Source organism: Euwallacea similis, chromosome 34 (assembly GCF_039881205.1).
Source record: "Euwallacea similis isolate ESF13 chromosome 34, ESF131.1, whole genome shotgun sequence".
NCBI classification, from domain to species: Eukaryota; Metazoa; Arthropoda; class Insecta; order Coleoptera; family Curculionidae; genus Euwallacea; species Euwallacea similis.
Genome location: NC_089642.1, coordinates 67,556 through 80,205, shown reverse-complemented (window position 1 = coordinate 80,205; position 12,650 = coordinate 67,556). Strand labels below are relative to the sequence as shown.

Below are 12,650 nucleotides of genomic sequence, written 5' to 3'. Positions count from 1 at the left end.
TTGTCCAGAAGTCAAATAAAGAACGAAATTTTCTTTCTAAATTGCATCAGTGCTAAAACAACTAAAACAATCACTCCATGCTTATGGAACTTTGCAAGGTGCTACTTTTAAGGAATATCTTTAGGGTAGAAGTTTTTTTGTTATTAACGCAACAGGCAGAACAGTATCAGTATCACCATCATCATATTTTTTATTCCCTACATGTGAAATTATAAAAACTTTGTATCTTTCAGCAAGTTTTCGAACACTCAAATTTTCTGGGTCTGCAGCATTGATGACTTCCATTTTTTGCCACACTGTTAAAAACGTTTTTCGGTGTGCCATTATGCTATACGTACGTACTATTTATTAAAAATTCACTTCACTACGATATGGCATACAAAAAATCATAAAAAATATTTGGTCCACACATCAGTCAGTACACAAAGATAAAGCACTGAAAATAATAAAAGGGGAATCCCATAATGCGGCGTAAAAGTATTGGGTGCACACGGGGAAATGTCACAGATGTCATTGCGAGTTTCCACGATATTTTTGTCCGGTTTTGCAAATGTTGTGTCCGCTCATCGGAGCTTTTCGAACATTTAAGGAAAATTATACCGTGTCCGTCCGATAGAGCGTCCGCTTGACAGAGCTGTCTGTAATGAGAGCTTTTACTGTATTTAAGTTTTTTAAATTGGCTTTAAATTGTGCTACTAGGGGGGGTTTTGGATACGATAATTCTATTTGAAATCTTTGTTCGAAGCTAGTCGATCGGTGGCCAAAGCTTACCAAGGAACAAAAAATCGATCTCACCGTTTTATTAGTGCCCGAACTGATGAATTTTGGGTACTCCGAACCCTTTTACGTTAAAACAGCGTTGTGTAAAAGAATCGCATCTCCAACCGTTTTCGAGATATTTCCAATTAAGTTTTCCGGCGCACGGAGCAGCCCTTGAAATCGATAAAATGTCGCAACAGCACCAAATTTGACAATTTTTCTGACGCTTACGATATTCATAATTAGTCATAACTACACTTTCAGCTTGTTATGAGAAATATGGTTTGTATTTATGTGTTAACAAATTAAAAAGAAAGAAAGAGAGAGAGAGAGAGAGAGGGAAAGAAAGAGAAAGAGAGAGAGAGGGAAAGAAAGAGAAAGAGAGAGAGAGAGGGAAGGAAAGAGAAAGAGAGAGAGAAGGAAAGAGGAAGAGAGAGAGGGGGGAAGGAAAGAGAAAGAGAGAGAGAGGGAGAAGGAAAGAGAAAGAGAGAGAGGGAGGGAGAAGGAAAGAGAAAGAGAGAGAGGGAGAAGGAAAGAGAAAGAGAGAGAGAGGGAGAAGGAAAGAGAAAGAGAGAGAGAGAGGGAGAAGGAAAGAGAAAGAGAGAGAGAGGGAGAAGGAAAGAGAAAGAGAGAGGGGCTGGAGGGGGAGAGGAGGAGGGAGAGAAATTCGTAAAAATAATTACCGACACTGATTTTGGTTAATTTTTTTGTACTTTTTTCATTTAGCCAGTATGATCTATCAGCTAGTTACCCAAAACCAATGTTTCTAAGACACCCCGTAGAAGCGCTAATGAAGAGAAAGTGAAGTTACCGCGAACTCCCTTTCCAAAACTCCTGACACTACTCTTTCACCAAGTCCCTCTGGCAATTTTTCATTGTCCCAAGAGGAGGACCGTGCACCTCTTATCACCAACATATATTTTCAGAAGGGCGAGACCAGTTATTAAAATCTCGAATGTTTCCAATCAGCATAGATATTGGTCGGGCAGTTATAAATACTTCACCGGGACGATTTTCAATCCGGCCATGCCTGCGTGTGGCTCCATAAATAAGAGCGAAAAGGTGGGCAAACGCACCTATTACAGAATAAATAAATAATTAAATAAATAACCGCTTGTTAGCGAAGTGTGTGGTTGAGGAGGGACTAGGACCGACTATGCGATGCCCACGGTCCAGAGAGAGAGCGCGAGGTGATAAATAAGCTCGGTAACAAGATGTTGTTACTCAGAGTACCCCCTGGGGTGAAAAACAGAACCGCTCGCTCTGTTTCAGGCGCAGTTTTACCAACGCTTTTTATTGAGTTACGACGCATAAAATAATTAGCTTTACCGAGTACAGATTTATATTTTCGATGTGATTAGCCTTCGAGAGAAAAAATCTGCACGAGAATGTTTCGGTTTCGGCGATACCTAACAAGACAACGGCCCATCACGAATTTGAATTCTTACACCCATGTGGGCGTTTAAAGGTGGCGGTGTAAATAACGGCGAACATCGACACTCAGGTAGATACAGGCGAAGGAGGTGTTGTGCTCTTCGGCTATCAACAATCTATAACAACCCATAATGAGTAGCCGCTGCGGCGAATTGATTATGATTAATCACGGACAGCTTGGTAAAGTACCACCTCGACTGGGAGCAACGAGAACGTGTCAAACACGCCAGCGAGACTAGGAAAAGTAACATTTCCGAGCTTAAGTGCTCATTATGCAGTGCCATATTAAAGTAATTTCTTTCTCGGCTGTCTTAACTACAATTTGAGAAGTAGACTAGAATGGAGATTTTTTTAAAGATTTACCTTAACTTCAATTTGGAAGCGATGACCTTTAGAGCGCCCAAATTGCTGCGTTTTAAAGGACTAGTTTTTACCTTTAAATCAGATTTTCATTCTCCCTAAATCAAATGCGTCAAGTTAAAACTGAACTCGTTTATGGGTTCAGTTGTGTTTACACTAAATTTAAATTAGTTTTAAACTAAATATTAAGCAATTTTTAACTTCAACATAATTCGTCAAAATTCCTTGAGCTTTCGGATTCATCGGTGTCATACGTGTTATTGTTGTCATCATTACAACCCCTTTTTTGGTTCTTTGTTTAATTTATCATAATAGGTAATCATTAAAAAAACACGCAGTAGATGACGAACGGTAAACGTAGGTTCGCTGATTGAGCCATTTACTATTTAACATTAAACATCTGACTGGGAATAGATAACAGAGAAAACCTAAAACTTGCCTTTGATATTTTAACGCTTACTTATGGTTTTTTTACACCATATACCAAGTGTCCCAAATTTTGTGTCACGTAAGTATTTCAAAACTTCGTGGTGATAGAGGAAGTTTAAATACAAAAGTGGTGAGACGCAGGTAGAGGCTAGACCAAAAACGTACGGGGTCGCTCAAAAAAGTGCATTAGAATTAAACTTTTTTGTTTTAAATGTAACCTTCTATATATTTTCACGTTTTTGGATTTCTTTTTAAATTCTAATATCTACCCTATTTCATATTTCACTGTTTACTAAATTATAGCACTTTTTTCACATTCGACCATGATAACTTCCGAACAGCTCGAGTTGCGGCAAAATCTCCAAGAGTTGTCAAAAATTTACAAAACTAGTAATCTCATTCATTTTGAACAGCTATGATGGGAATGTAAAAGCTATTTTCCCATGACTTAAACCGCTCGGAAGGTACGATGGTTGGAAGCCCAAAAGGTGCTTTATTTCAAACATCGGGTCTTTAATTAAGCCAATTCCGAATAGGGCATCCTATATGAAAGATTATTAAAATTTAAAGACAAATTAAGAAAATTTGAGATAAAAAAGTTGAAATTTAATGCATTTTTTTATATGTAGAAGAGTTGCGATTTAGTGAACTCCGCTTCGAGTGAACTACCCCGTAAAGTAAAAACGCAAATTTTATCATTGCTTCGCGATACAGTATGATATAGTGGAATGTAGCAGCTTACTCGTGTTGTATGATTTAAGACAAAAAATAGTAGAAATGAGCCTGAAAAAAAGTTTAAACAGCCCAAAATAACGCCATTTTTCGCATATGGTCCATAAAAATATTGTTTTAAATGTTGTTTTCATACTTTTTTATAAACCCTCATTTAGTATGCATTTGAATAAAATAGTACTGTAATTTTTTGCAAAATATACAAATTTTAATAGTAAATTTAATAGTAACACCATGAGACGCATTAACACATGCCACAAATTAACCAAATCGATTAACGCGTTCCCGAAAAAATAGAAAAATTTTTTCAAAAAAAATTTATTGAACGACCTCCAGCGGCTAAAGGAAGCAATTTCGGACATAACTAAATTAACGCGAATCATTCTATTTTAAACCAAAGAATATGTAGTAAAATTTTGTACAAGTTTTTTCCGGACACTCTGTATAGTACATATTTCTTTGAATATGTGCCCTTAATCTCAAACCTCGCAAAAGCGAACACCCCTGAAAAAGTAAAATTGCTTTGCCAGAAAAAGTTCACTAAATCGCGACTCCACTGTATTTTGTACGCTTAAAATTGGGCTCATCTTACACCTCTGTCTCAATCACACAACTTCTGAATTTACTCCGTTCTTCAATTTATCGCACTGCACTATATTACATTAATCATATAAATATCAAAGATTCAAAACTCAAAACGTTATATTTGTATTTCTTATGATTAGATTTTTTTGGACACAGGTAAAAATTGATAATAGAAACATCAAATGTCCACTACGCCAAAATTGTCAGTTAAATTAATTTTATTTATTTTTTAAATTATTTTTTTTGAATTTTAATTGAAAGTTTTACTCCAGTTAAAATTGTTAAATTGAGAGCTTTAAACTAGAGAAACGTAATAAATAAAATTTTATCCCGTAGCCATTTTGAAACCATCCTAAATCGATGAAGAATTACAAATTGATTTTAATTATTCCAATTTTTAATTACCACCACCGTGTCATACATATTTTGTATTTGTACATTGTACATCCTCAGTGTCATCCATCGCGACATTCATCTTCAACTGGTACCTAATTGTCTGGCGATCTCTGTTTATCTCGTGAAATTCGTGATAAAAACAAAAAAATTATTTGCCCTATAATTCTGTATAAAAAATTTCAAAGTTTGCCTGGTCACAGTAACTCAGGCCTAACATTCTAGTCTCAAAAATTGAAGAAAAAAGGGCCATTTAATTGAGCGATTGTGACTTGAGATAAGAGAGTTTTGTAAATGTTTTCAACTGTATCCCCGACATAGGGATGAATATATTATTAGGAAAATTGGAGCCATGCAATATACAGTATGTCCACAGATAGAGGGCCCAAGAGGACAAATGGACAAAAAAAATGCCGTTTTTCGACAAAAAGTCATTCTTGATAAAAGTGTCTGCTTCTCGAAAAAATACGATTTACGAAGATAACTTTCTTATACAGGATGCCCAAAAACTACGAACACATGAAATACTATCAAGACTTTCTTTCTTTACTTTACTTCTCATTTTGGAGCAAAATAGTAAAAAAACATATTTCAAATCTTACCCAAAGTTTACGTACAAAATTTTAACTGAATATTCCAAGTTTTATTTTTCTTTTAAAATTCAAACAATTTCTAATTTTACTTTTTTCACCTCATTTCACCTAGTCACAACAAGCATGACAATAAATATCACAATATTAAATTTGAGAAATGCGTCGAATACGTGGGAGGTGAGTTTGAATAAGTAATATCGACTAACTTTTATTTTGAATTATTTATAAACTATTTTGGAATAGTGAAATTATGTATGTAAACTTTGGATAGGATTTAAAATCTGTTTTTTATTTACCATTTTGCTCCAAAATGGGGAATAAAGCTAGTTTACTCTTGATAGTATTTCATGTGTTCGTAGTTTTTGGGCATCCCGTATAAGAAAGTTATCTTCGTAAATCGTATTTTTTCGAGAAGCAGAGTCTTATCAAGAATGACTTTTTGTCGAAAAACGACATTTTTGTCCTCTTGGGCCCTCTATATCTGTGGACATACTGCATAAAGTTCCTCAAATTTTCGTAATTTTTATTGGTCGCAATGCAAGAAAGTCAGTGCCGTGAACTTTGAATGTTTGATTTAAAAAAAAATACATTTTTATGATCTCAAAACTTTTTTCGGGGAAATAAATTGAGTTAAACCTGAAAATCTCCCGTATTCGTGTCTTACGCCACTGTATAAACAAGGTATACTATTCCACTTTAAGCTACTAATTTCCGAACCAGAATGTCACAGAGTCATGTTATACCCAAGCCGTCTCTCTCAAAATTTCTTCACGTGCCTTGCAGCTATCATTCTTCCTCTTTAAAAAAAGCATAAAACCATCGGACGTAAAGAGAGAACCAAAGCACCAACCGGCCATCAGATTAAAATCAGGCAACAGCTATCTGGACACAAATTTGTCGAGAATTTTTAGGTGTTTTATTTAGTGCGGTTCATGCCCAGCGGGTGGTTATTGTGGAGGTTATTTACACCCTTTATTTCCTTATAAATTATGTAGTGATTTTATCTGGTAAACATAAGGCCATACATTATAGCCCGGGCTGTAAATTTTACGGGGCAATAAAATTAATTTCTTCGGGGACTATTAGACGATGATTTATCGGGAACAGCGTATAGTTTAATGAGTTATAGACAACTGCTGTCATATTTTAGACAACGAAATGTCGTCAAGAAAAAGCGAGGAATCTAATTAGAAGCGCTCTTTTGAAGAGGGTCGATTGTTCAGCAATGGCCCCACCCTGGAGCGCTGAGCGCTGTTGTCAGTGCTGAACCACCCCTTGAAAGCCACATGGACATCCGCAGGAACATTACCATTAGCTCCTTCCCAATAATCCTGCCTTTGTGCCCAATCCCAGACATCAGGGTGCAGTTAAAATATTTTGATAGGGGTTTAGGAAAAAGTTAAACAGTGGCCATAAGAGACGATAAACACCTCCTTTTGGACAAAAGCTTCGAGTTCACCCTCGGCGCCAACACTCCAATGCAGCTCGACTTCATTGCCTTCAACTCTGCCCTGTGAACTCATACATGTCCATAACATCTCTACAGGGTGTTTCCAAAAATGTGGGCAATATCTCGGATATGAAAAGTACTCGTGAAAAGATTGTACGCTTATAAGTTGATTTCCAAAAACTTACCCCTACGGAAATACAGCCCTTCAAAATTTGATGGCGAAAATGGTATTTTCTAAATAACTTTTCTTCCAGTTGATGAAATTTAATGAATTTTGGGCCACTTGTATATCATACCAAGGTTAATAAGATAGGATCTAACATTTCTTTCTACATGTTCAAGAGGGTGGAGGGGAGGCTACCCTCAACTTCTTTACCCCTAAGCTTTTAAGATCTTGGGTTTTTTAACCGTAACGTGGTTTATTAGATTTCTGGCGTATCTAGGAAAAAAAGGTACTCTTGGTTGATGCACGTAAACTGAACCGTTTTCCTGAAAAACAGCATTTTGTAAAAGTTATTTAGAAAATACCATTTTCGCCATCAAATTTTGAAGGGCTGTATTTACGTAGGGGTAAGTTTTTGAAAATCAACTTATAAGCGTAAGAACAATCTTTTCACGAGTACTTTTCATATCCGAGATATTGCCCACATTTTTGGAAACACCCTGTACATCACTAATAAAGTCGATGTGCAGTGTCCACTCTGTAATGTTATCGGATATGGAGTATCGCATAATGCTGCAAAGCAACGATCAATCAGCTACTCCAATTCCAAGATCACATCTAAAGTTCCTTATAGAAAGGTGGCAAAAAGTGCCATCACGTACTTCATAGATTTTGATGAAATAAGAAATAAAGGAAGTTTCAACATTGAAAATAGTTTGCAGGGGGAGACACAAAGGCTGGAGTTCAATTACGTAGAAAGAAACGCACTGTTTAGTACCAGTAATGAAGAGTTTGCAGCCCAAATCCTCATTTATAAAAAAAACTGGTTTTGGAAGTGTATTTTACCCCTAAGGTCAAGAAAACTAAAGCTTGTGATGTATTTTTCGGGAAATCTCAGGAGAGTTACAACACGAAAAACAAAGCAAAAATTCTTCTCTATCTATATTGAATGGTGTTAGAAGTTGCAGCCTCTTATATCTTGGGATTACAACGCTCGGAATTGCAGCCCCAGTGAAGAAAGCCCCAGATTATAACCCTCAGATGGTTAAGGAAGCCGCAAAGAATGGTCTATTTAACTCTGATTTTATACCAAAGCTAAAGATTCCCCTTGAGGCAAGGGAAAAAGATAGACTCGAAGAAGAAGAAGAATGGTGATAAAACTGAAAAAAACTCAAAAAAGATAAATCAACAGCTAGAGAAGAGGTGAAGAATTTGAACAGTCAACTGTCTCCGAGTCGCGAAGAAGCACCTCCTCCGGACCCAAGCCTTCAGGTTTATAACGAGAAAGGAAAGCTTTCCTTTGCTTTACTAGAAATTGCACCTGCAGAAGCCGACAACTCCTAAATGAGACATACAAAGCCTGCAGCAAATGGAGCTCGATAAACTCTAAGAGAAAATACAAATCCAAGACATTACTAAAGAAAATCATCGCAGATGACTTGTACCAGCACACAACACCGGAGATCTTGCACGACTTGAATAAACGCTGAACGAAGTATTATGATAAACTTCCCTCCTCCTCTTACTCTCAGGAACTCAGTACTTTAGCTACATTGCTGATAATCAGTAACTATCATTGTGAAGAGCCAGATTTTCAGTAATTTCCACTAAAAATGATTTCTGAGCATTCTCAATGGCCTGCTTTGCATTGAAACTCTTTAAGTCAATCTTCTTCAGGCTATAACTCTGAATCCGGGGCACAAATTCTCGCTCCTTCTTCACGTAGCTTTGCCAACAGATGGGAATCAGATCCAAGAAGCTGAGACTTGTGTGCTGAAGTTACTAATTAAAAAGTTAAAATCGACCGATGGCTGGTGTATGCTTTATCTCTTCGTCGAAAGTGTTGCAGTGCTGATGGCACGGCGGACACCTTTGATATAGATAAGAAGGCTTTGCGATACATTGCAGCACAAGGCTAACTGTCTCAGTTCGATGATCTTGATTGGACTTTCAAAAACATCTCCGATGCTTTGTTCTTCAAGGTTGCAGTGCTTTAGTTGAAGAAGCGCTAGTGCCCAAGCGTTATAGCCATGTGAACGATTTTCTAACGACGATCAGATAATGTACAAGAAGATTATGAGCATGAGTTGGAGCATATAAAGGGTGCCAAGGGACATTTAGATATTGAAATTTAATTATTTTTGGTGCTGCAATATTTTTTTCGCATCATCTGAGCTTTTCATAGAACGAAAGCACCAGATTTGAAACATCACAACAGCTCAACAAGGCGAATCCCTGATGGGTGAAATTCTGGAGAGCGCCACCTTGAATTGCATATTATTTCCAACTGACTTCTTCTCTTCTTTAATTTTTTTTTGATTTTCCGAAGCGGATCTAGTGAAAGTTCCATAAAAATGTCGGGAAGAAAGTCTAAAAAGGGAAAACCAATCTGAGCAAAATTTAAATGTACCACGAGTATAGGTCAGACATAAGAAAGTTATAGAACCTTTCCGTCAGAGTTTCAAATTTGGCACTAAACTTCACATACCAAGAGTTTCGTTCAACCGACAGCTTAAATCGAATTTCAATCCGAATTCAGGTGCAAACTATAGCATGCTCTCCCTCCTAGGCCACATCCACCTCCGCCAAAGTGAGCTGAAGACACCCAATCAAAACTACTTCAAAGCAATAAGACCGATCGACAGGCGTCAAGATATGCATTTTAGGGTCTGTCCATCGATATCCATTTCGTCCACGCATACTGCTTAACCCTTCTTCTTCGGCGAAGACGAACTGTCAGAAAGCCAATTTTATTGTCTTTGCAAGCACCACCAAGCCCCTCATGTGTCGCTTCAAGCCGGAAGGAATAAGGTAGGTGGTTGCTGAGGAATACCTTGACGAGGCCAACTTTGAGGGTATTCGACTGATTAATTTGAAGCTGCGAGGCTTGACGAGGCTGAAGAATGCTTCTAGCAAGCTGCGATGGATGAATTTGAGGAGGTCCTTGACGGGGTAAGGTCGGAATTTACTGGAGCTATATAATATTTGTTGAAATCTTCGTGGGACAATACAGGAAGTATTCGAAAGCTTGACCCCTTTATTGTATTCTATTATTTCCTGGGTAGGTATAAAATTCTGCTGCAAGGCAACGCGTTTTGCGCTTATCGGATCTCTCGATCGAAATGGAATAATGGAAAGGGTTCGCACCTTCCGTCGTTATCTAAATCCCCAGGGCTACGCTATTCTCGAGTAGCCAAGTGTTATATTTTATCAAGATCATAAATAAATCTTGTCCGTGCAAAGGTGGCCGAAGAAAGGTATGCAAATAAAGCATACCATAACGGCCTACGTGCAAACAAAGGCAAAACTTTGAAACAACTCTAAATTAGAGTGAAACCGGATAACCCCTTGATTCAAAAGAAGTTATAAGACCCAAATCAAAGTTTCATTTTTGACATCTTCCTCATAGTCAACCCTTTCAGTTCCGTGTTTGCAATATGATATCGCTTCGAGTATACGGGAAGAGTTAAGCATAATGAAGGTTCATGGGAACTGGTGTAACCTTTTAAAAACAACGTATAGATTACACGTCAAAATATGCTTTAATAAAATTTGTATTGTTTGCTGTATACAGAAGCAGGAATTGAGCGTATTTGTGTCTCTTCTGGGATTAATTTATTGGTATTTTAAATTAAAATTGTTTTAAAAAATACTGATGATGCATGTAAGATTGGATTTTCCACGGTTTAAAAAGTGTTTGTGTTCCTAGGTGTTTGCATCAACAGATTACATTATCAGGATTAACATCTAGCAAATCGGAATTTCAAGGGTTATCCCTTGAAATTCCGACGCTGAGGTAAGTATGGCTGGGCCACGCTTTCCTTCCCAGACAAACGGTGTTAATGTTAAAAAACCCTCCTTTATAATTGCTAAAATATTTAGCTCAAATTTGGAATGTACCTGCATGGTTTGCGGCCTGTAGTTGCACAGGGCGTTAAAAAAGAATGTCAAATATTTGAAGAGGTAAAAAATAAACAAAAAAGTCTTTAGATCCTCAAAGTAACGGTTTCGGAGATATGGAAGGTTATTCTTTTTTGAAGATTCATTTGGAATTATTTTTTACTTATTTATTATCCACAATCAAGCAAAAATCATCCTTTTCTTACTTCCTTTTTTTATTTTACAAAACTTTAATTTCCTTATCAAACCATAAACATTAAGTATTTGACTGCGATCAGTACACAAGTTTCGTTCGCAATAGCTGTTTGCTCTAACGCAGAATTAACCTACATGCACTTCTTGTACAGTCGTGCTGTATGGTAATGGCATTGCCATCGAAGTGCGACCTCCTTATGCTGAAGCATATCCAAATCCATATCAGATTCCTTCGCATCGTATATTCGGAAGAATCCACCAGAGATTGCGTGATACCAATTCATTGAACAAACAATGCTATTCATCCGGAAGATCAAGGGCGGTATTTACTCCTAGAGCAGAAGAAATTCTAGTAGAAATAGAGCATAATCCGGGGATAAGTGTGCGGGGAATATCAACCGCGGTAAGAGTTAGTACTCTTCTTGTTTAGAGAATTCTTCACAAGCAGCTGCTTTATCAACATCATTTATAACGAGTACAGACTTAAAATCCACTTAATCATCCAGCACGTTTGGTTTTTTGCCTCTGACTTGTACGCAATGATGCTGAAGATCCCCATTTTCTTGTCAATATTCTTTTTACTGATGAGGGCGGATTCACACGAAATGGGGTTGTTAATTTTCACAAATCGCATGAGCCGACGAAGATCCCCGTGTTCTAATGGAGCCTGGCCATCTCAGACACGTTTTCCATTAAACATTTGGGTGGGTATTATAGGCGACAGGTTTCTTGGTCCTGTGGTTTTACCAACCCGATTAACAGGCGCTGCTTTCCAAAACTTTCTGCAGAACGCAATGGGTCATGTTTTGGACGACATTCCTTTAAACCAAAAGCACCAAATGTGGTTCCAACACGATGGTGCGCCAGCTCAGTTTCCGATTGTCCTTAGGGAATATTTACACCAAACTTTTCCACGTAAATTGGTAGGATAGGCAGGGCATGTATGATGGACTGTAAGATCGCCTGATATAAACCCTCTAGATTTATTTTCTTGAGAATATTTGGAAACATTTGTGTATGGTACTTTTATAAATAGCCTTGAGGGGCTTCGCCTACAAATTAATAAAAAATGCCAACAAATCTAATTGTAAGCAATGAAGGGATTTAGAAAGAATTCGAATATCCTTCAGGCAAAGGTGTCGTGCCTTCTAGGAAATGGAAAGAGTGCGCTCTGAATATCTTATGTAACTTAATTTTTTGTTTTTGCTAGTAGTTTCTTTTGTTTATTTGTGCATAATAAATAATCAATAATTGCAAATAAATGTTAAAAAAAAGAATAACCTTTCATATCTCCGAAACTGTTAATCAGCGGACCCATGTTTACTAAGACTTTTTTGTTCATTTTGGTCCATACTATTACCTCTTTAAATATTTTACACGCTTTTTTTAACACTCTGTATAAGCCAACTCACTGCGAGAATCTATAGGGTGTTATTTCTCATAGTGGTTTATTTTTTCTTGCGTCCTTTTATCCCTCAACTTTTTTGTGGTGCACGATTAGTCTTTTCTTCCTAAAACTGTGAGTGACTTTTCCATTTAGAACTCTTTTCTTTTCTTACGTGTTTTCTGTCAGACGTGAAGGGAAATCCGAACACTCTCGTCCTACAACAGCCGTTCAGGTTAGTTCAGGTTAGGACTCCTGACTGTTCAGGTCCGA

At 37.3% G+C, this 12,650-nt stretch overlaps 1 pseudogene; it reads left to right on the top strand.

The window, feature by feature from the left end:
• LOC136418309 (uncharacterized) overlaps positions 1-9,880 on the top strand; it is a 28,985-nt pseudogene extending 19,105 nt beyond the window's left edge.
• Positions 9,881-12,650: the final 2,770 nt, after the last annotated feature.